This window comes from Sphaerodactylus townsendi, linkage group LG02 (genome assembly GCF_021028975.2).
Source record: "Sphaerodactylus townsendi isolate TG3544 linkage group LG02, MPM_Stown_v2.3, whole genome shotgun sequence".
NCBI classification, from domain to species: domain Eukaryota; kingdom Metazoa; phylum Chordata; class Lepidosauria; order Squamata; family Sphaerodactylidae; genus Sphaerodactylus; species Sphaerodactylus townsendi.
The window spans coordinates 39,679,009-39,700,431 of NC_059426.1; positions in this window are offsets into that span (position 1 = coordinate 39,679,009).

The window sequence follows — 21,423 nt, forward strand, 5'->3', positions numbered from 1 at the left end:
CTTGAAGTATGGATAAGGAGTATTTTTCTATGTATATTTATGAGAGGGTTCTTGTACTTCTTTAACCAACTTTGTCTTTTAGTACAGCAAGGGAGTTGTATGATTTGGAAGGAAGGTACACGATTATATATTGCAGGGACCCAAGCATCATTTCTGCACCTGTTCCAACTATATTATAATTCTACCCTGCCAAATTCTAATCAGATATTTTCACCATGGCGGCTGTCAGGCATCCCTGTCACAGAGGACTGAACCACTCACATTAGGAGAGGAGAGCAGGTTTTTGCCTTACTGTAACAGTGTCCCCAAATCAAGTGCTTTTCCTTTCCCAGAAAGAGTGAATGGCATTCTTGTATACAGAGAGAAGGAAACAAAGGAGTAACTTGGCATACCACTGGAAGGGTATGGAGGTGACAAGGGGTCACCTACAATGACCCTGTCACAAAGTATCCCAACTGTACTTATCTGCAGAGCACCAGATTGCATTCTTTTTCTTGGTCATGCTGGAGTGTGACAACATGTTGGTTCTATCCATCAAGCTCAGGCAGATAAAAGCATTTTAATAGTATCTAGTTTTTTTATTACAGGAAAAATCTAATAATCAAAGGAGTAGAATTTTTTTAAAAAAAATTGTTGGGTTTTTGGGGTGTGTGCCATTGTTTTTCCAGATTCATCCTGTCTTATACTTCTGGTTATTTCTCAGTTAGTTCTGTACTCCAAAGGAAGAATACCATGGATGCAACCAGAACAAAAAATTAGGGAACAACATTATGAGCCGGATTTAATTGTTATTGAAAGCTCCTTAAGCATCGTTATATATTTATCACACTGCCTGCTTACAATGAACAGGGAAAATATTTGCTTTTGAAAAGAATATGGTACATCAGCTGCAGCGCTTGCTAAAAATTAGCTGGCATGTTTTCAAATGGAAACTTAACTGGCAGGTAGAGAAGAGCTTTGCAAAACATATAATGAATTCTCCTGTGTGTCTTGTACTGTATGTTCTTTCCTTCATAATACAGAATTATTCATGGCTCTAAATATAACTTTTGTTTCATTTGTTATGCTTGAGCTGCCAATTAAAAAGAAAAACCCATGAAGGTTCAGCTGCTTGCTGAATGTAGACACTGAACATTCAGAAAGACCAGCAGGCTTCTTTTGCCATGTTGCCAGCCCCATGTGCAACGCCAAAACAGGCTGGAAAATAAGGTAGTTCTGGGATTTTAGAAGACGCTTATGGCTACAAGTATTAAAATTCAGGAGCAAAAATGGAGATTCTAATCTAGACAATAACATTCCGGGATGTCATCGTTACTACTGCATTGCAGTACAGTTTCAGGATTGTAAATATTTGTTTAGCATCATCGTGGTTGTAATAGCAACACTTTTTGTCCACTACCGTTCGTTACAATGGATCAGATCTAGCCAGCCTTTCTGTTTGTGAAAGGGAACAAGGCTATGCAGGTGATCATGGCACCTGGGTGTACCATATGGGAAGAAGCCTGCAGCATGCAGAAGAACTGGATAAGACTGAGTGGAACAGCAGCCCAGCGTGGAACAGTTGCCGTATGTGACAGAAGCAAAAACAAGAGGCTGTTGTCCAAAGAATCTTGTAAAAGAAACAACAACACAGTTGGTGAGCAAACAGAACAAGGCAAAAGAAAGGGAGAAGTGAGGATACCAGCTAATGATATGCACAAATGCAGTTGCATTTCTTTATGCATCATGTCCATCCAAGTATGTGGAATATTGTGATAGATTCCCAAAACAGAGGCTGCTATAAGAGGCATCACGGCCAATTTCCCCACTGAGAAATTAAAGCCGGATACAACCAGGTTTCAAAAGAAACAGCACCTTTTCATCGCGGTTTCTCCCTCTGACTAATGCAGCGTCTGACTAACGAAGACCTCGATGTCTATCACGGATTCAAGCAATGCAACACTCCCCACGAACACGCGATCTGCTCGACGGGTCTGTTCTTCCTCATCCTGATTGGCTGTTCACGCAGCCAATTCACGCAGCTACGTCACTAAGTAAATGTGTAGGCAGAATTTCCCCGCCTTCTGATTGGCTATTGTGCTGGAGTGGGAACACTACTCTGCCCCTGATTGAAAATTCATGTTATTCTTCTTGTTTTTATGTTCGAACGGAGCCAAGCATAAACAACTTATCAAAAATCATACTGTAGCTTCCTATTTATGTTCCTTCGTAGCTCTGTGCACAGCCCACTGCACTCTGATTGGCTGGAAGATTCAAAGGGTGGGAAGAATAAGCCGTGTCTGTCCCGTTTCTCCGATCCAGCTTCAAAGCGTGATTGGGAAAAAAGGTGCACTTCAATGCAGCTTCAGAAAAAATGCGGGATAAGGGGGGGGAGCACGCGCCAGAACTGGGATGTTCGGCACTTAAGCGGTTGGGAGTTATTGCTTAAACCATTACTTTTTGTGTATCACGTGATAAATTGACTATGGGGAGTTGACCGGTAATTGAATGTCCACTGTAAGAAGGTACCATTAGTAATTGGCTATCTCTATTCCACCCAAAATACAATCACAGCGGACCAATCAGCATAGGCACACAGTAGTCCTACACATGTATCAGTACGCAATGGTCACAAATGTGCAGACCATGGCCCCTGCTTACATGCAACATCCAGCTTGCACAGGATTTATAGTTTTGAATGTTGCAGTCAAATGGAGCTTACACATGTACATGTCCTATACAGTTGACACTGTACCTACAAACCAGCAATTATGCACATATGGGGAGTCAGGCTTATGTCCTCATGCCCACTCCCTCTTTATGTCTATTGATTTCAATGCACATAATGATATCTGCAGATGCCCAATGATAAAATACTTGCAACAACACAGATAGTTCAACATACCTCACTTTTGCATGCCATATGCTAATAAAGGGTGATAGTAACCCAAAATAACCAGGTTTCCTCACAATCTCCCCACTGCCGAACCATGGAACACAGACCATTCCCGTTTCTGGTGCCCCCCCCCCCCATCACGGGATTTTCCTTGACCTGCTTGTATATGCACCTTTTTGAAAAAAAACACCCCAATGGGAGCTAATATGAAATGGGGCTACACATTTGAGGGTCCATAACTTTGGCCCCCATGAATCAAACTTCACCAAACCAGGGTGGCATCATCAGGAGGGTCTCCTACTGATACCACCCCAGGTTTTGTGAAGTTTGGTCCAGGGGGTCCAAAGCTATGGACTCCCAAAGGGGGTGCCCCATCCCACATTGTTTCCAATGGGAGCTAATAGGAGATGGGGGCTATACATTTGAGGGTATATAACTTTGCCCCCCATGAGCCAAACTTCACCAAACCTGGGTGGTATCATCAGGAGGGTCTCCTAAAGAGCAGGAAATTTTTAGGAGGGTCTTTAGGAGGGTCTCCCAAAGTGCAGCAAATTTTGGTGCTGCTAGCTTAACAATTGCCCCCCCCCGACAGCAGGCACCCCCACCCCCAAAGGGGCAGGCCTAGACGTCTTCACTAGAAACATGCTGCAGTGAGGATGTTGGAACCCGGATGAAAAAGTGCCGATTGTTTTGAAACTTGGTTGTATCTAGATTAAATTTTCAGTGGGAATTCAGCCCAAGAGTGCCTTCTGCCCACAGATTTCTTAGGGAAAATAGAAATAAATATGTAATGTGCCTGAAGCTCACTACCGTCTAGGTCAGGGGTAGGGAACCTGTGGCTCTCCAGATGTTCAGGAACTACAATTCCCATCAGCCCCCCCCACCCCCCCCCCCCCCCACCCCCCCCCCCCCCCACCCCCCCCCCCCCCCACCCCCCCCCCCCCCCACCCCCCCCCCCCCCCACCCCCCCCCCCCCCCACCCCCCCCCCCCCCCACCCCCCCCCCCCCCCACCCCCCCCCCCCCCCACCCCCCCCCCCCCCCACCCCCCCCCCCCCCCACCCCCCCCCCCCCCCACCCCCCCCCCCCCCCACCCCCCCCCCCCCCCACCCCCCCCCCCCCCCACCCCCCCCCCCCCCCACCCCCCCCCCCCCCCACCCCCCCCCCCCCCCACCCCCCCCCCCCCCCACCCCCCCCCCCCCCCACCCCCCCCCCCCCCCACCCCCCCCCCCCCCCACCCCCCCCCCCCCCCACCCCCCCCCCCCCCCACCCCCCCCCCCCCCCACCCCCCCCCCCCCCCACCCCCCCCCCCCCCCACCCCCCCCCCCCCCCACCCCCCCCCCCCCCCACCCCCCCCCCCCCCCACCCCCCCCCCCCCCCACCCCCCCCCCCCCCCACCCCCCCCCCCCCCCACCCCCCCCCCCCCCCACCCCCCCCCCCCCCCACCCCCCCCCCCCCCCACCCCCCCCCCCCCCCACCCCCCCCCCCCCCCACCCCCCCCCCCCCCCACCCCCCCCCCCCCCCACCCCCCCCCCCCCCCACCCCCCCCCCCCCCCACCCCCCCCCCCCCCCACCCCCCCCCCCCCCCACCCCCCCCCCCCCCCACCCCCCCCCCCCCCCACCCCCCCCCCCCCCCACCCCCCCCCCCCCCCACCCCCCCCCCCCCCCACCCCCCCCCCCCCCCACCCCCCCCCCCCCCCACCCCCCCCCCCCCCCACCCCCCCCCCCCCCCACCCCCCCCCCCCCCCACCCCCCCCCCCCCCCACCCCCCCCCCCCCCCACCCCCCCCCCCCCCCACCCCCCCCCCCCCCCACCCCCCCCCCCCCCCACCCCCCCCCCCCCCCACCCCCCCCCCCCCCCACCCCCCCCCCCCCCCACCCCCCCCCCCCCCCACCCCCCCCCCCCCCCACCCCCCCCCCCCCCCACCCCCCCCCCCCCCCACCCCCCCCCCCCCCCACCCCCCCCCCCCCCCACCCCCCCCCCCCCCCACCCCCCCCCCCCCCCACCCCCCCCCCCCCCCACCCCCCCCCCCCCCCACCCCCCCCCCCCCCCACCCCCCCCCCCCCCCACCCCCCCCCCCCCCCACCCCCCCCCCCCCCCACCCCCCCCCCCCCCCACCCCCCCCCCCCCCCACCCCCCCCCCCCCCCACCCCCCCCCCCCCCCACCCCCCCCCCCCCCCACCCCCCCCCCCCCCCACCCCCCCCCCCCCCCACCCCCCCCCCCCCCCACCCCCCCCCCCCCCCACCCCCCCCCCCCCCCACCCCCCCCCCCCCCCACCCCCCCCCCCCCCCACCCCCCCCCCCCCCCACCCCCCCCCCCCCCCACCCCCCCCCCCCCCCACCCCCCCCCCCCCCCACCCCCCCCCCCCCCCACCCCCCCCCCCCCCCACCCCCCCCCCCCCCCACCCCCCCCCCCCCCCACCCCCCCCCCCCCCCACCCCCCCCCCCCCCCACCCCCCCCCCCCCCCACCCCCCCCCCCCCCCACCCCCCCCCCCCCCCACCCCCCCCCCCCCCCACCCCCCCCCCCCCCCACCCCCCCCCCCCCCCACCCCCCCCCCCCCCCACCCCCCCCCCCCCCCACCCCCCCCCCCCCCCACCCCCCCCCCCCCCCACCCCCCCCCCCCCCCACCCCCCCCCCCCCCCACCCCCCCCCCCCCCCACCCCCCCCCCCCCCCACCCCCCCCCCCCCCCACCCCCCCCCCCCCCCACCCCCCCCCCCCCCCACCCCCCCCCCCCCCCACCCCCCCCCCCCCCCACCCCCCCCCCCCCCCACCCCCCCCCCCCCCCACCCCCCCCCCCCCCCACCCCCCCCCCCCCCCACCCCCCCCCCCCCCCACCCCCCCCCCCCCCCACCCCCCCCCCCCCCCACCCCCCCCCCCCCCCACCCCCCCCCCCCCCCACCCCCCCCCCCCCCCACCCCCCCCCCCCCCCACCCCCCCCCCCCCCCACCCCCCCCCCCCCCCACCCCCCCCCCCCCCCACCCCCCCCCCCCCCCACCCCCCCCCCCCCCCACCCCCCCCCCCCCCCACCCCCCCCCCCCCCCACCCCCCCCCCCCCCCACCCCCCCCCCCCCCCACCCCCCCCCCCCCCCACCCCCCCCCCCCCCCACCCCCCCCCCCCCCCACCCCCCCCCCCCCCCACCCCCCCCCCCCCCCACCCCCCCCCCCCCCCACCCCCCCCCCCCCCCACCCCCCCCCCCCCCCACCCCCCCCCCCCCCCACCCCCCCCCCCCCCCACCCCCCCCCCCCCCCACCCCCCCCCCCCCCCACCCCCCCCCCCCCCCACCCCCCCCCCCCCCCACCCCCCCCCCCCCCCACCCCCCCCCCCCCCCACCCCCCCCCCCCCCCACCCCCCCCCCCCCCCACCCCCCCCCCCCCCCACCCCCCCCCCCCCCCACCCCCCCCCCCCCCCACCCCCCCCCCCCCCCACCCCCCCCCCCCCCCACCCCCCCCCCCCCCCACCCCCCCCCCCCCCCACCCCCCCCCCCCCCCACCCCCCCCCCCCCCCACCCCCCCCCCCCCCCACCCCCCCCCCCCCCCACCCCCCCCCCCCCCCACCCCCCCCCCCCCCCACCCCCCCCCCCCCCCACCCCCCCCCCCCCCCACCCCCCCCCCCCCCCACCCCCCCCCCCCCCCACCCCCCCCCCCCCCCACCCCCCCCCCCCCCCACCCCCCCCCCCCCCCACCCCCCCCCCCCCCCACCCCCCCCCCCCCCCACCCCCCCCCCCCCCCACCCCCCCCCCCCCCCACCCCCCCCCCCCCCCACCCCCCCCCCCCCCCACCCCCCCCCCCCCCCACCCCCCCCCCCCCCCACCCCCCCCCCCCCCCACCCCCCCCCCCCCCCACCCCCCCCCCCCCCCACCCCCCCCCCCCCCCACCCCCCCCCCCCCCCACCCCCCCCCCCCCCCACCCCCCCCCCCCCCCACCCCCCCCCCCCCCCACCCCCCCCCCCCCCCACCCCCCCCCCCCCCCACCCCCCCCCCCCCCCACCCCCCCCCCCCCCCACCCCCCCCCCCCCCCACCCCCCCCCCCCCCCACCCCCCCCCCCCCCCACCCCCCCCCCCCCCCACCCCCCCCCCCCCCCACCCCCCCCCCCCCCCACCCCCCCCCCCCCCCACCCCCCCCCCCCCCCACCCCCCCCCCCCCCCACCCCCCCCCCCCCCCACCCCCCCCCCCCCCCACCCCCCCCCCCCCCCACCCCCCCCCCCCCCCACCCCCCCCCCCCCCCACCCCCCCCCCCCCCCACCCCCCCCCCCCCCCACCCCCCCCCCCCCCCACCCCCCCCCCCCCCCACCCCCCCCCCCCCCCACCCCCCCCCCCCCCCACCCCCCCCCCCCCCCACCCCCCCCCCCCCCCACCCCCCCCCCCCCCCACCCCCCCCCCCCCCCACCCCCCCCCCCCCCCACCCCCCCCCCCCCCCACCCCCCCCCCCCCCCACCCCCCCCCCCCCCCACCCCCCCCCCCCCCCACCCCCCCCCCCCCCCACCCCCCCCCCCCCCCACCCCCCCCCCCCCCCACCCCCCCCCCCCCCCACCCCCCCCCCCCCCCACCCCCCCCCCCCCCCACCCCCCCCCCCCCCCACCCCCCCCCCCCCCCACCCCCCCCCCCCCCCACCCCCCCCCCCCCCCACCCCCCCCCCCCCCCACCCCCCCCCCCCCCCACCCCCCCCCCCCCCCACCCCCCCCCCCCCCCACCCCCCCCCCCCCCCACCCCCCCCCCCCCCCACCCCCCCCCCCCCCCACCCCCCCCCCCCCCCACCCCCCCCCCCCCCCACCCCCCCCCCCCCCCACCCCCCCCCCCCCCCACCCCCCCCCCCCCCCACCCCCCCCCCCCCCCACCCCCCCCCCCCCCCACCCCCCCCCCCCCCCACCCCCCCCCCCCCCCACCCCCCCCCCCCCCCACCCCCCCCCCCCCCCACCCCCCCCCCCCCCCACCCCCCCCCCCCCCCACCCCCCCCCCCCCCCACCCCCCCCCCCCCCCACCCCCCCCCCCCCCCACCCCCCCCCCCCCCCACCCCCCCCCCCCCCCACCCCCCCCCCCCCCCACCCCCCCCCCCCCCCACCCCCCCCCCCCCCCACCCCCCCCCCCCCCCACCCCCCCCCCCCCCCACCCCCCCCCCCCCCCACCCCCCCCCCCCCCCACCCCCCCCCCCCCCCACCCCCCCCCCCCCCCACCCCCCCCCCCCCCCACCCCCCCCCCCCCCCACCCCCCCCCCCCCCCACCCCCCCCCCCCCCCACCCCCCCCCCCCCCCACCCCCCCCCCCCCCCACCCCCCCCCCCCCCCACCCCCCCCCCCCCCCACCCCCCCCCCCCCCCACCCCCCCCCCCCCCCACCCCCCCCCCCCCCCACCCCCCCCCCCCCCCACCCCCCCCCCCCCCCACCCCCCCCCCCCCCCACCCCCCCCCCCCCCCACCCCCCCCCCCCCCCACCCCCCCCCCCCCCCACCCCCCCCCCCCCCCACCCCCCCCCCCCCCCACCCCCCCCCCCCCCCACCCCCCCCCCCCCCCACCCCCCCCCCCCCCCACCCCCCCCCCCCCCCACCCCCCCCCCCCCCCACCCCCCCCCCCCCCCACCCCCCCCCCCCCCCACCCCCCCCCCCCCCCACCCCCCCCCCCCCCCCCCCCCCCCCCCCCCCACCCCCCCCCCCCCCCACCCCCCCCCCCCCCCACCCCCCCCAAACCCCCCCCCCCCCCCCCCCCCCCAAACCCCCCCCCCCCCCCCACCCCCCCCCCCCCCCCCCCCCCCCCCCCCCCCCCCCCCCCCCCCCAAAACGCCCCCGCCCCCCACCTGCCCCCTCCCCCCAAACGCCCCCCCCCCCCCCCACCCCCCCCCCCCACCCCCCCCCCCCCCCCCCCCCCCCCCCCCCCACCCCCCCCCCCCCCCAGCCTCTGTCAGCATGGCCAATTGGCCATGCTAGTAGGGGCTGATGGGAATTGTAGTTCCTGAACATCTGGAGAGCCGCAGGTTCCCTACCCCTGATCTAGATGAAACTGCTAGGTGAGGTCATACAAAGATAGGTAGTGGGTTGTTACCAGTATGAGGATTATATCTTCCATGAGTCGATCTCACATTTTCAGGAAAGCTGTAGAAATCTTGAACCAGAGCAAGGACGTAGGTAAGGGGGGGTTTACGGGTTCAACCCCCCATTACATGTCTGAAGCAAACTGTCTCTGCCCCCACCACCTGTCTCCGCCCCCCCTGACCCCCTGGCAGCCAGCAGTCCCTTCTGCCCTCTTCTCTGGGGAGGCCAGAAGAGACTGCCGTCCCCGGCCTCAGAGAGCTGCTTTTATAAGCACTGAGGCTGCGGGGGGGGGGGGGCTGGGCTCAGGGGGCAGGACCATGCCCAGAGTAATTGATCACCACTTTGGGGTCAGGAAGGAATTTTCCTCCAGGTCAGACTGGCCAGAGATCTTGGAGGGGTTTTTTGTTGCCTTCCTCTGGGCATAGAGCAGGGTTAGGGTTAGAGCAGGGGTCTCTAAGAAAGCGGTGGGGAGAGGTAGCTGTGAATTTCCTGATTGTGCAGGAGGTTGGACTAGGTGACCCTCATGATCCCTTCCAGCTCTACATTTCTATGCTTCAAAATGCATTAGTTCCCTATGGACACTACTGTGAATATATCCAGCATTGGAAGAGAACTACAAACAGCTGAATCCAACAGTGTCTTAGCATATGATTGAAGTTTTTTTTATCATCAGGAAATGTTGGGGAAAATAAGTTAAAATACTAAATGGGGATATGTTTTTCTCCTATTTTTATCAATTTTTCCTCTATTTTCACATCTGGGAGGGATATAAAATATTACTTATATCATTCATTTTTGTGTTGGAATATTTAAGATTTCATAGAACTGACTAAACGAGTGTTAAGCTGGATTGGATCAAGTGTCCATTTCATCACTTTTCTAATATAGACATGATATATTAAAGCTAGCATACAAAAATTTGATTCTTACTCATAGGTAGCCAGGTGGTATCCTCTTGGGTAGGTCAGAGAGTGGGTCCACAAAAGGAGGTGGGGTAAGGACAATCCTTGTAGCTACCCCTGCCATGTCACCATGTGTTCCTCAACCAGTATGCACCATCATTCACCCCTGTAACTCATAGCGTGATATTGCACTCCCCTGCCTCACCTCCCTCAGCTGCAAAGAGCATCCTCTCCTGTACTTGGGATCATATGTAGCAGCATCTGATGCCCTCTTGCACATGTGTGAGTTATACTGTTTCATTTAATGGGTATTCTTAAAATGATGCAGCTAACGTTCAACTTTTGTTCAGTCTTTGCAAAGGCAAAGAGAGTTCAGAGGGACTGCATTATGTGCACCCATTGTGATACTCTGATGGATTTTGATTTTAATTTAATTTTAATTTGCCAATCAAAATGAAGTACGGTGGCTCATTTAGTTAATTGCTTGTGTATGCTTGTAGTCCTGATATGCCTGTTACGTTTATTTCATCGGCAATGTAATGCTCTACTCAGCTCATTAATGTGCCCAATGCTAAGGTTTCCTAGCAACACACTCTGAATAAACTGTACTTCTCTAGGGTCCTTGAGACAATCTGCAAAACTCTGTCTGTACAAGGGGAAAATTCCCTGCTTCTGTCAACAGCTCTTAAAAGTATGATTTACGTCCTCAGTTCTAATTCAAACATCTACAGTATCAGACTGCTCAAATGGTATGGGTTCAGTATATATGTATGTTCCAATAGTGGCTTCCTCAAGAGTGAGACCATCAGGGATAGTTCAATATGTAATCCAACGATCCTCAACTTGTGGAATGGTCTGCATGAAGGGGTCGGGAAGGCTCCCACTCTTTCTTTCTTTCTTTCTTTCTTTCTTTCTTTCTTTCTTTCTTTCTTTCTTTCTTTCTTTCTTTCTTTCTTTCTTTCTTTCTTTCTTATTGGATTTTTATAACGCCCTCCCACGAAGGGCTCCCCCACTCTCCTGACTTTCCATAAACTGTGCAAAACTGAATTATTCAAGATGTCGTCTATGCAGGAAGTAGGGCTGCACTGTTCAAAAGGCTTCACAAAATTCCATAGATAAATTATTGCGGTATGGTCTGTACTACTGCTGTGTACAGTCTGATGTGGTTTGGATCCCGTTGTGTAATTTTGATTCACTTTATATCTTATCTGTTTCTTCAAGTTTTGTTTTTCAGACTTCTGGTGGGATCTGCAAATACTATTTCATTGATTACTGAACATCCCATCTTGTTGATTGTAAAGGTTCACTTTGTTCAATGTGCCTTAAGTCCTTGAGAGAAAGGCAGATTATTAATAACATAAATAAATGAATAAATAAATAAGCAGGGAGTTTTGCATGTGGATCAAAGCTGTTTTTGAGTCCAGTCCTCAACCCAATCTCTATTTTGATATATTTAATCTTAATTAAATTGAGCATAACATTTTTACATTATTCCAGAGAAAACGGTACATAACATTTTCACAGTGTGATATAGTATTTGATAAACAATTCCCGTTTTTAGCAAACCTATTTGATTGGGATTCTCTTTCATAGTAAGTTAATCTGCTGTGGTCACTGTTTATCTCCTCTTACAGCCATCCATAAGTGGTAATTGGGTCAATTTCCACACGTTTGCCTTCTGTATCCTTGCTGCTATGGATATTCTTGTTATCAGTGTTGTTCCCATTCTTTCATACCATGAAAGAGTGTTTCACCATATCTTTCCAGATCTTACATAATTAATATCCCTGTAATCACACTAATTAGCAAGGCAAGTTCCAGATGGTTTTTTATTTAAATTACTTGAAATTAGGAAATGAAATCTGCCTTCATTTACTATAAACAAGCGAATAATAATGTTAGGTCAAAGCACTGGTCTGTCAAGTATGGCGTTCTGTCTCCTAACGGTGGACATCCACAGGAAGCATCACAAGCCAAACTAGTGGTTATCTATTATTAGCCTGCTGCAGCAGAAGTATCATTTTTCTGAACTTGGAAGTTGTACATTTTTTTATTGACTTGCATGAAGGAGCAGCAGTGGCATAGTGGTTATGAGCAGGTGCATTCTAATCTGGAGGAGGCGGGTTTGATTCCCCACTCTGCCGCTTGAGCTGTGGAGGCTTCTCTGGGGAATTCAGATTAGCCTATGCACTCCAATGCATGCCAGCTGGGTGACCTTGGACTAGTCACAGCTTTTCTGAGTTCTCTCAGCCCCACCCACCTCACAGGGTGTTTGTTGTGAGCGGGGAAGGGCAAGGAGATTGTCAGCCCCTTTGAGTCTCCTACAGGAGAGAAAGGGGAGGGGGGTATAAATCCAAACTCTTCTTCTTCTTCTAATTGAGAGCCGAAGCACTTTTCCACAGGCATAGGAAGTTATCTTCCACAGGCATAGGAAGTTATCTTCTCCCTTTTCTTAGTGGAAGCATGCAACTGATCTCAAAAAGTTCTTCTCAGAATCAGCTGTTCTTTGGAACAACACACCAATAGAGACAAAACAAACAATACAATTTGTACGGTTTCCCTGACCTGACTTGGACTGGAATAGTGCAGTAACAGGTACAAAGGAACTCATTTCCCAAGCAGAATTGAGATTGTAACCACAGCATGGGGGGAAGAAGGGATTCCTAATTAACTCCAGAATTGGTGTATGCCCAGTTTGCTTCAATTTTCATTTCTTGGGGTTATTTTCATCTTTCCCCCACCCTGCAACCAATGGGCACAAGGATATTATGGTTAGACATGTATTATGCTCAGAAATCAAGATAGTTATTGTACAATATTTTACTGATGTACTCCTGTGTGTTGGTGGATTACACCATTTGATGGACATACAATCCCATCAAAATTCTTTTCTGCTTTTTTTGTGGGGAGTATTTCATTAATGCACAAAAATCACCTCCATCAGAAAACCACTGCAACAAAAGAATACTGATACAGTCCTACAAATAATCATATATCCATTGCTTTGATCAATTTGTACAAAGTTTGATCAATTGGTACAAAGGTTCTCATTGTTCATATAGAGGAGGGGAAGTCACAAAGGAAGTGGAAGAACCGGAGAAAGGCTGCTAAATGCAAAACATAGTATATAATGACTTGGATTCCACAGAATATTACCACTGATAGAACTGTATCAGCAGACCACAGCTTTCTAGCCTCTTCCCTCTGACTGCAGCTCAAAATGCCCCCTAAATTATTTTTCTGGTGGATAAAGGACCCCAATTTGAGGGGTCAGTCAGAAGTCTGCCACGGGAGGGGGAACAGGTAAAATTTACCCTTTTCTGTCCATGGAAATGTTGGTGGGATCCAACTCAGAGTTCAGAGGGACCCCTAATCCATCAATTCCACTTCAGAAACAAGATCAGAGTTTGGGGGCGATTTGGATGAGGGGACCTTCAGAAGCATTATTAGACCTATCTATCCCCTATCTGTAATTATAAAGGAAGCAGTGAAAATGAGGAACTGGAGAAAGAAAAAGCATACTTGAAGAAGGTTGCCAAGTATCTCAAGGGAATTGGGACCCTTAGGCAGTGGAAGATACTGGAGTTAGGAAAGTGACGGATTGGGCAGGAATTTAATGACAAATGTATGTTGAAGAAAGGAACAGAACAACAACACACAGCCCTGAAGGCAAGATCAACTTCTTGACTAATGGTAGGCTCACCTCATCTTATAATTTGATTTCAAAATTGGGTGTAAAGATATAATAACCAGGAGGTACAACACAAACTCAAAAATAAGCAACTTTGCCATTCTTTGTGAAAAGGGAGGGGTTGTTCAAGTGACATCGAGGCAGGGCAACATAGAGAGTTTGAGAGAAATGCAGTCATTTGAGAAAGGCTGAAATTGTAAGGAGTGACAATACCAGTGGCTAGTGAAGAACTACCACCAAGGCCAGTCCATACAACCATTTCTCATTCTTCCTAACAATATTCTTGTGAAGTAAGTTATAGACTGAGGAGTGTAGGGATTTGAACTGCGGTCTCCAAGATTCTAGTTCAATCTAACCGCTTCACCATCCTGGTTTGTCAGGCATACAAATATATGTCAGTCAACTCTGTATGTGAAATTGGCACCCAGGTTTTTTTTCCCAAACTTGTTGACCCCATCCTTCTTCTGCACATTGACTGTGTGCACAAAAAAGAAGAGTTTGGATTTATACCCCCCCCCCCCTTTCTCTCCTGTTAAGGAGACTCAAAGGAGCTTGCAAGCTCCTTTTCCTTTGGTGGGGTGCTGTGTGGTTTCCGGGCTGAATGGTCATGTCCTTTTCCTTTTCCTTCCTTTCCCAATAACAGACATCTTGTGAGGTACGTGGAGCTGAAAAAGTTCTCAACAAACTGTGACTTGCTCAAGGTCACCCAGCAGGAATGCAGGGGTGGGGAAGCAAATCTGGTTCACCAGATAAGGCTGCACCACTCATGTGGAGGAGTGGGGAAGCAAACCCAGTTTTTCAGATTAGAGTCCACCTGCTCTTAACTACTACAGCACGCTGGCTCTGAATAGAATTTCTATTCTTTGAAAGATCATACCTACACAATAAACTGTAAGATGCCACGGAGTTCATTTTCTATTATGATAAGGTAGAATACAACCAAGGAGATTTTCTCAAGAAAATTAAAATGTCGAGTCATAGGCCGCAATATCTTTAATACTATGACGACTTGCGTAGCTTTTTCTTCCTCCGGTCTTTCTCTTTTAGAAAATGTTAACTACCACAGTTTGTTGCTAGATAAAATGAAATAAAACCTTACTAAAAATGGCCTCGCAGAATGCAGCAATGAGTTGGGCCAATGTCTTTCTGTATAATTAAATATGCATCACGAAATACATAATTTAAGTGCCCTCATTTGTAAACACAGATAACTCAATAATTAAAGTATGTTTTACACTAGACATTGGCTTCATAAGATTGTTTGCACACTTAAGTATTTTCCCTATGTGTATTTAGAGACTTTTGTAGCATAGCAAAGCCAACCATCAGAAATGCAGTTTTTAAACAGAACCTTTTTGCTGCTGATGGTTGATTGAATTATTTCAGGAGGTCCCTGTATTCACTTAACAAGTTGCTGTTTTCCTGCTTTCCTGGAGCTTTTGCGGTGGGATGGGGGGAATATAATCTTTATTTTAATTGCTTGTGTCTCTTTGAAATACTATTTGATAGGTTTTGGATCACTTTTTCAAAGATCATTCAAGCATATGTTCATCAAGTCACCTGCTAAAAAAATCATCAGTTAGATATCATGTGCAGAAGTAGGCTTCTGTATTCTGTTTTGAGCTAAATGTGGAATTGTGTATATTAATAAATGCAGTTCCTCCACTCGATCCAATAACTGGGACTGCATGCACAGTTCATTGCATAATCAGCTGTTCAAAAGAAAGAACTTGGCAGCTGCTAAATAACTGACTGATAAAATTGTCACTTATTTGTCAAGGTAGTCCATATGAATGGTTGGTTCTCTCCAGGGAAAGAGCTGGTTAGCAGAAGACATGAAAGACCTCTATCTGAGACCCTGGAGTGCCTGAGTAGACAGAGTAGACAATAGGAGAGTCAGAGTAGACAATAGAAACATTGATATACCAGTAGCATCAATATGAGGCCAATTCATATTCAACCATTTGTTGTGGAGGAATCTCTGGAAGTTTATTTGTCATGAGACCTTCCAACCAGCCCAATGACTCAACCTTAGAGTCCTCAGGGGAAGAGCCTGAGGAACCGCAGCCATAATCTGGGGAGGACCAGCAGAACCAGGAATATGGCAGAGACACCAAGAGATGTTGTTCCAGAGGCCACCCTGTGGAAATCTGCAAGTGATACTTCACTGCTGGCTCTGAAGATAGCCACCATGTCTGCTGTGCAGGGTTTGAACATGGACCCATAGTCCCCCTGGGACCTTTCCCTTCTCTGCAGGAATGGCAGCAACAGAAAGCCAAGCCCAAAGGGACCCAAAGGAGGCAAGGTGCCAGGCCAGCTGTGTCCATCCCCAACCCAGAGCCATGTAGTGAGACCAGTACTTCTTTGCAGCATCCTGGCCAAAGTATTGAGTAGACACAGACACTCAAACCTGCAGGTAGTGCAGCTGACCCTGATTACCTTCCCAAGCTGAGGCTTGGGAATGCTGTTTTGCTGGATGACCTGGTCCTCTAGGCACAAGGCTGTGCTACAGCTCCTTGCTACCAAGTCCAGTTCCTGGCTATGCTGCCAAGCCTTGTTGTGTAAACCTGAGAGGGCATTGCTCTGGAAGACCTGACCTGCCAGTAGAATTCAGGACACCATCCATAGAAATAACTAGTGAAGCAGCCTAAAGAAAACTTGAAGAATCTTGGATAGGAAGACCAAAAGCAGGGATGCCAAGGGGCTCAATGATACCCAGACTACAGAGGTTACAGAAAATGGCTACAGAAAATGGCACTCAGGGCAAGCACTGAAATTGTGCCCCTCCGCAAACAGCCTTGGCACCCCCTGACTCTGCTGCCCCAGCATGGCCTCTAGAAAGCTTCCTCAGGAGCTACTCCTTTTAGTTGACTAGAGTTGCTTGCAAGGCCTGGCATTCGCCCACCCCACCTGAGCTCTGGTGTTCCAGAGTGGCATCCACAGCCCTTCCACAGGAGGTTCCAAGTGAACAGCTGTGTGGAAAACAGACCACAATCAAGGTGTCACCTCCAAAAGTGGGGCACACAGAATACGATCTCAGTAGAACATCATAGTTGCTAGGAAGGTCCATATGAAAACAATACCAGGCCTCTTACTTAGACTTTCAGTTTTTAAATTAAAACAAGATTAAAAGAAGAAGAAGAGTTTGGATTTATATTCCCCCCTTTCTCTCCTGCAAGGAAAGTCAAAGGGGCTTACAAATTCCTTTCCCTTCCCCCCTCACAAAAAACACCCTGCGAGGTAGGTGGGGCTGAGAGCGCTCAGAAGAACTGTGACTAGCCCGAGGTCACCCAGCTGGCATGTGTTGGAGCGTACAGGCTAATCTGAATTCCCCAGATAAGCCTCCATAGCTAAGGTGGCAGAGCGGGGAATCAAACCCGGTTCCTCCACATAAGAGTACACCTGCTCTTAACCACTACGCCACTGCTGCTCCTAAGGTTTAAAGTTTACTTGTGCGGGTAAAGTTCTGTCAAGTCAGAGCTGACTCATGGTGACCCTACCTTTCAAGGCAAGTGAGAAGCAGGGGTGCTTTGTTGATATCATCCTCTGCAAGGTCTTTCTTGGTGATCTCCCTTCTAAGCCTACTTAGCTTCCAGAATCAGGCTGTCTTCTCTCCCATAGACAATTATTTCAGTAGCTGGATTAATTAGCAACCACTTTGGAGTTGATTAAAAGATACCTTGTCAATTTCCACTTAGCTGACTCAATGTTGCAGCCCTGATTATTTGGGTAGGATGCTAATATCCACCTGCATTTGGGGCAGAGAGAAGAGGCCTCCTAGTGAGTTTCTATCAGGTGATCAAGGTGAACATTCTCTCAGCTGGCTGGCCAGCGGATTTACTAGGGGGTGGGGTGGTGGTAGTGGTTCATGCATCCCTTTCTTCTGGAAAGTTTGCAACAAGAGGCACTATTAAAGTAGCAAGAGTGTGTAAGTATCGAACAGCTGTTAGTATAATCTTTAAAAAAATAGTTGCATAAATCCAATCAAAGAGAACACTGAAAATCACTGAAGGGGAAAGGAAGGGCATAAGGGAAAATAATGTTCAGATCAGTTTCCAGATGTCAGTAAAGTCAGTAAAGCCAGATCATCCATTATTATATTTATTTGTTTACTTCATTTACATTCTACTTTTCTCTCCAGTGAGGACCCACAGTAGCTTACAATGTTCTCTCCTCCATTTTATCCTCACAGCCATTCTGTAAGGTGGGTTAGTCTGAGAGCATGTGACTGCCCCAAGATCACCTAGCAAGATGCCATGACTGAATGGGGACTTGAATCTGGGTCTCCCTGATGCTACCTGACATGCTAACTGCTACACAATGCTGGCTCTCAAGACATCATGCATTGCAAACATGGATTTAGAACCTGAGCTGGGCGGGAAAGTAGATGGAGGGACTGAGAGGGGGAAAATAGTACGTGAGGTAACTGAACTATATATCAGGCTGCCACGGCTTCCCTGGCAATGGAGTTGCCTCCTCACCTTGCTTTGCAAAGAACAAGTGGCAGCTAGACTTCAAAGGGTCATGCAGTAATATCATGGGGGAGGGAGGAATGTGTTTGATCTCCCATGTATGGACTTCATGAAACTACTGTTACAGAAGGAAGTTACAGAAAGAATTAAATCAATGGCATTCCCTTCCTGATACGTCAGTGGTTCTCAACCTTCCTAATGACGTGACCCTTTAATACAGTTCCTCATGTTGTGGTGACCCCCAACCCTAACATTTGTCCATTTTACAGATGGAGAACACTGATGCAGAGAGTCTTAGGCAGTGGTAAAGCCACCAGGGGGAAGGGGGGTGCGCAATGCACCAGGCGCACCATTTCTAGTCATGTTGGGGTGGAAAAATCCCCCCTCCCCTTCCCCCCGTGCCCCCCCATGGCACCCCCCATGGTGCCCCCTTTGCGGCGCCCCCCACGGTGCCCCCCTTGCGGCGCACTACCCCACTTACTTTTAGGAATGGAGCAGGCCGGAAGCCTGCCTACGTTGCCTGGGGCTGGTGGGAACTACATTTCCCAGGGGCTCCTGGGAAATGTAGTTCCCACCAGGCCCAGGCAATGCAGGCAGGCTTCCGGCCTTCTTCTACAACCTGCTCCTTTCCTAAAAGTAAGTGGGGTGAGGTGCATGGGGGGGTGCCTTGGGGGGGCACCGCGGGGGGCGGCACGCAAAAGCCAAAGTGTGCACCAGGCGCACTTTGGTCTAGCTACACCTCGGGTCTTAGGCAACCCCTGTGGAAGGGTTGTTTGACCTCCAAAGGGGTCCCAACCCACAGGTTGAGAACCACTGTGATACGTTAACCACTTCAGCTGACAGAGCTGTATGAAAGCATCTTCTGAAGTTTCAGTTCCATTAACGATTATATTAATCAGGCGTGGTGTGAATGTTCACAAGTTGTTAAGCAGGACTCAAAAGCTGCCCGAAATTTTTTAAACAACGAGTCCTTCATCTTTCTAAACCCGGTTAGGCTGATTTGATTCTTTCTGGCTCAGTGCTTCCACTTCGCATTTTTTGAGGAGCTGTTTCCCCCTTACCACCACATATTTATGGAAATGTTAGGGGAAGCTTCTTTTTATTCTGCCATACGGCATGCCCCAGGCAAAGATATTCTCAGGCACACCTTATTTTGCTAGCAACTTCTTCAGTAATCTATACTCTGTCGTTCATTATTTTTAATCAGAGTGAACTCTGATTCCTTTCTCTAGCCACTTTGTCTAAGCAGTGACATGGTTAGAGGCAAGAAGCTCTTGACGCTTCACTGGGGTTCTACATGGGTAGCTTCTCCCCTGCAATTTAAGTGGAAGATGATTTTCAAAGTTGCACTTCCAATTTTTTTTTTGTAAATGAAAAGCCTTGATATGAAAAGTATTATGAAGTATTCCTTCTGTGACAGGTTGTTATTGTCCTCAAATTTGTATATGTTTACAACTATTGAAGTATGCTAGTACAGCATTTCCCTCCAAATAGTTTGGAGCACCATCCATGATAAGGTCCAGTAGTTTGAGGCACATGTGTCTACTCTTCAGCACATTAAGAAGAATGAGGATTTCCTGGACAGAGTGGAGCAGACAGTACTGGGCTGGGAACACACTGGCCTGACAACACGTCTTGAGAGGTGTGCTGTCTCCCTAGGGCAAAAATCCATGATGTCACAAAGGGGCTGACAAGATTTATCAAGCCCACTGACCATTATCCCTTCCTTTTGATCCACATGGGAACAAAAAGCACTGCAAGACATAGCTTTTGGGACATCACAAAGGATTTTGAGGCTCTGGGAAGAAAGCTGAAGGATCTAGATGCACAGATTGTCATTTGGTCTGTACTCCTGGTTGAAGGACACAACCCAGGGAGGAAAGAAGAATACTGCAGGTGAACAACTGACTTTGCAGGTGGTGCCACCAGGCTTCTTGCATTATGGTCTGCAGATGGACTACTGGCAAAGGATAGATTGCACCTCACAGCTATAGGACCATTTTTACTTGAAAGCTCGCAAACCTGATCAGGAGGGCTTTAAACTAAGTTATGTGGAACAGGGAGACAGTATTCAAGAGGGCAGGAGTTCATCAAGTGTTAGAGATAATACTCCAAAGGCTATAGAGAGAACTGAGCAAATAGTTCAAGGCCCCAATGATGGGAAAGAAAAAACTTCAAATAAATAGTCAGGGGGAATGACCCATGATCTTAGATGTCTCTACACTAATGCATAGAGCAGGGGTCCCCAAACTACGGCCCGGGGGCCAAATGTGGCCCCCTGAAGGCATTTATCCGGCCCGCCAGGCATGGCGGCGATGGCTCCATTCATGTGCAGTGGGGGCTCGAGGGAGAGGAGGAACCTGCCCCAACGGCTGTTGATTGCAGTTACATGATGGCACCCCCAAATCTCCACGAATTTTGTGACCCAGAGTTGGAAACCTTACATGTGGCAACGCCTGCTCCGCCCTTCCCTCTCGGCTACTCCATGTGTTGCTCTCAGGCTTTCTGTTCCGCCTCACTCCCATTGGCATCAGCCAGGCTGGCGAATCGCTCGCTGGCTGCTAGGGAGGAAAGAACCCAGGAAGATACCTGATCCTGGGTTAGATGGAATGCTTCATTGGGAAAGTTCTGCTTTTTTTTTACAGGGGAAGGTATTCCACAGCCTCCCCAACAATATTTGGAGCCCACCCTGTACTTGACATACTTTGGTCACTGTTCTAAAAATAGACCATAACAGAAAGGCTGAAAGGTGAAATCAAACATTTTACAATCATTTGTGCACAGGAATTTGTTCATAGTTTTTTTTTAGTCCGGCCCTCCAACAGTCTGAGGGACAGTGAACTGGCCCCCTGTTTAAAAAGTTTGGGGACCCCTGGCATAGAGCGTGGGAAATAAACAAGATGAACGCAAACTCTTAACATGTGAAAGCAAATATGATATAGTAGGCAGCACAGTGAGATGAGTCTCATGATTAGAATATAATAATTGAGGGTATAATTTATTTCAGAGAAATATACCAACTAGGAAATGAGGAGCAGTAGCACTATATGTCAGGGATAATTACACCTGTGAGCAAATCCACAAATTTAATCCTTGAAGCCAGATTGAGACCATCTGGGTAAAAATTAAGAGGGAGAGAAACATCAGTGATCTCATTGTGGGGGTCCATTACAGACTAAAAACCAGATTGAGGAGTTGGTTGATGCCTTCCTAGAAGAGATGGCCAAACTTTCACAAAAGGGAAAAGGAGTAGTAACGGGAGATTTCAGTTTTCCTCATGTTGGTTGGAAGTCGAAGTCTGCCAAGAGTATAAGATCCAATGAATTCCTCACTTCCCGTGCAGACAATTTCATGGTCTAGAAAGTGGAAGAGGCAACAAGGGGATTGCTATTTTAAATCTGCTCCTAACCAACAATGAAGACCTGGTGAATGAGGTGGAAATGGTAGGATCCTTAGGTTGGC